Here is a 3,113-nt window from a genome sequence, read left to right as displayed (position 1 = left end):
AAGTCATCCCCATCTGTTTAACCCTAGGCAAGGCAGCATGGAGACTTGTACATAGAGAGTTTAGCAATAAAGAGAAGAAAAACACAAAGATTTTCCAAAAAAATTAAAGAAACTTACTTAGGATTTTATAGAGGCATAGAAGAGAAATCTAGAACTGATTTTCTTGGACAGTGGTTCTTATCATTTAATAAAATCAGTAGTAGAGATTTTTTAAGTATAAAGTTAATCAGTTAGTACTCCTGGGGAAAGGGGCCCAGACCTTTGTGTTTTCAGAAGCAGAAGGTTGGATAAAAGAACGGAAGCTACTCCTTTAACTTTTGAAAATAAATTTCTTTCTTTATACTGAGCTGCAGAAAGCTAAGTCTAAGAGTAGATGTCCTTGAGAAATAGAATGGAAAAAGATAGACTGTATCACAAAATTTCAGTAATATGCCATTTACCCTTTCTTGAAAACCAGGCTTAAGTACAGAATATTCCATAGTCATCTCAAACAAAGCTGCGGGTCTCATCAATTTCCCATTTTAGTCCTGCAAAACATCACATAACTTTCTGATCAAAAACATAAGAAGTCTTTTATGGTTAACTGAGAAAATAAAAATGGAAGTACTCTGATTCATTACAAAAGCCTCTTGCCTATAATCAGACTAAATAAAAACTTAACTTTCCTTGTATTAATGATTAAAAATGTAGGAGAAAAAAATCCTTTTGCTCATCACCACATTCTATTTCAATTCAACAGATGTGCCATTGAGACCCTTTTGCTCTTTGTTGATATTTGAACAAACTGATAACAAAATGTATCCTCACTATTTAGTACTAGCAATGAGTTAGCCAATTTAACGAGTATTTTGAGAAAAACTTCATTTACTAAGCATCTATGTGTGCATCATGATACTTTAAGCATTGGGCTTTGAAATCAGACAAAATTGGTTTCCAATCCTGGCCTATCTATATGATAGCCATGTGATTTTTGGACAAGTTTTTAAGATATCTTAATCTTAGTTTCTTCTTCATAAAATAGAGATAATTGAATCTCCTTCATTGAATGGAATCATGGATATAAAGCATCTGGTACATAGGTAGCACTCAGACAAAGTTCTTGTTCCTGTAATAAACTAAGTAAATAAAAGGCTAGTCATCCTACCCAAGATGCTAGGGTAAAAACTGGCAGTCATTGAAAGACTATTAGGTACACTTTCTAAGAACTTAACTAGGCTGAGTTATCATTGTCCAGAGACCACCTATTGGAAGAGCTTAGGTCACAGGATTAACTGGAAACTAAGTTAGTTTAGGAAGTGGACTCCATAGGACACAAAACTAGTGCCAGTTCTGCTGCTTTCTTGGAGATCCAGGAAGACTGCATCAAAATTAGTTTCTTAGTTCAGTCTGTTATAACAGAATACCATAGACTTGGTTGTTTATACAACAGAAATTTATTTCTCACAGTTCTGGAGTCTGAGAAGTCCAAGATCAAAATGCCGATAGATTTTATTCCTGTTGAAGACCCACAACCTGGTTTTCAGTGGCCATCTTCTGATTGTAATCTCACATAGCAGAGAGCAGAGAAAGAGAAAGCAATCTCTCTCATGTCTTTTTATAAGGACACTAATCTCACTTATAACTTATTACCTCTGTTGATAAAAAGAGTAAAATTCTGTAAAATATTTGGAGAGATTTAAGCTGAGCCCAATATGAATGACCAAGGACACTAATCTCACTTATGACTTATTACGTTTGTTGATAAAAAGAGTGAAATTCTGTAAAATATTTGAAAAGATTTAAGCTGAGCCCAATATGAATGACCAATGGCCCATAACACAGCCTCAGGAGATCCTGAGAACATGTGCCCAAGGTGGTAGGGATACAGTTTGGCTTTATACATTTTAGGAAGACAAAAGATGTCAATCAATATATGTAAAATGTACATTGGTTTGGTCTGAAAAGGCAGGACAACTGGAAGTGGGGGCTTCCAAGTCATAGGCAGATTCAAAAATTTCCTGATTGTCAATTGGTTGAAAGAATTATTATCAATATAAAGGAATGTCTGGGTTACAATAGGAGGTGGTGGACAACAATGTTTTATTGTGCAGATGAAGCCTCCATGTGGAAGGCTTCAGAGAGACTAGATTGTAAATTTTTCTTATGAGACTTAAGGAGTCTGTTCTATCAGTAATTCCAAAAGGGAGCAAAGTATAATGAGGCATGTCTGACTTCTGCTTCCCATTATGGCATGAACTACTTTTTTAGGTTAACTTTGAAATGCACTTTCCAAGAGGATGGGTCCACTCAGATGGTTGGGGGGCTTAGAATTCTACTTTTAGTTTACATTCTTCCCCTTCTGGCCAAGATTTGCCAGAGGCAACATCAATGGCCACCAAATTTTCATTTTGTCCCATAGTGTTGCTGGGGTGGCATGGCTGCCTGCCCCAGGTACATCCTGTTCCTCAGTGTGACCCCCTCTCTCATATGGTCAAGAAGCTTAGAGTCAAAAAACTCATAGCCAATTTAAATGTTCTAGGCCAGACAGGAATGGATGTGGGCAGACATTTATTAATACTTAGAAAACAATTTTTTAAAGTAAAAAGCCAACAAACAAAAAGCCAAGGGCAAGGTTACAAATATGACTAAGCTACTGTAATGTTGGTTTTAGTTATAGACTTATTGCAATTAGCTATACAAAACATAAGTATTGTTAAAACATTTTAAGCTAAAGAATTTTGGAGACCTTTGTTGTTCTGCAATGCTTTTTGTGCTCTTTTAGTAATTTGTCCTAAGGTGGCTGATTTTTAAAATATATTTCTATCTGTATAAATCTTATAACTAGGAGTATTATTATACCCAGGAGGCTTTTTCACAAGGTTTCTTTATATTCTCTCAGTAATGATTTTCTTTTAGTTCTACAGGAAGCAGAAAATTCTTTATGTTTGGGATGGATGGAAAGGTGCCACATAATAGCTCAGAAGGCAAAGTCTTTTCTTTTACTAGCTGTTTATGCATATGTGTGCCTATCCTTGATTTGGAGGGAGGGTGCTTGTATCATTTTATCAGTAGGATATTTGCAGTGAAAAACAGATCAGCCCAGTGGGATGCCTAATGAGAGAGATTCACATGTC

This window comes from Pan paniscus, chromosome 4, assembly GCF_029289425.2.
Source record: "Pan paniscus chromosome 4, NHGRI_mPanPan1-v2.0_pri, whole genome shotgun sequence".
NCBI classification, from domain to species: Eukaryota; Metazoa; Chordata; class Mammalia; order Primates; family Hominidae; genus Pan; species Pan paniscus.
The sequence above is the reverse complement of the archived record's forward strand: the minus strand, read 5'-3'. Positions refer to the sequence as shown.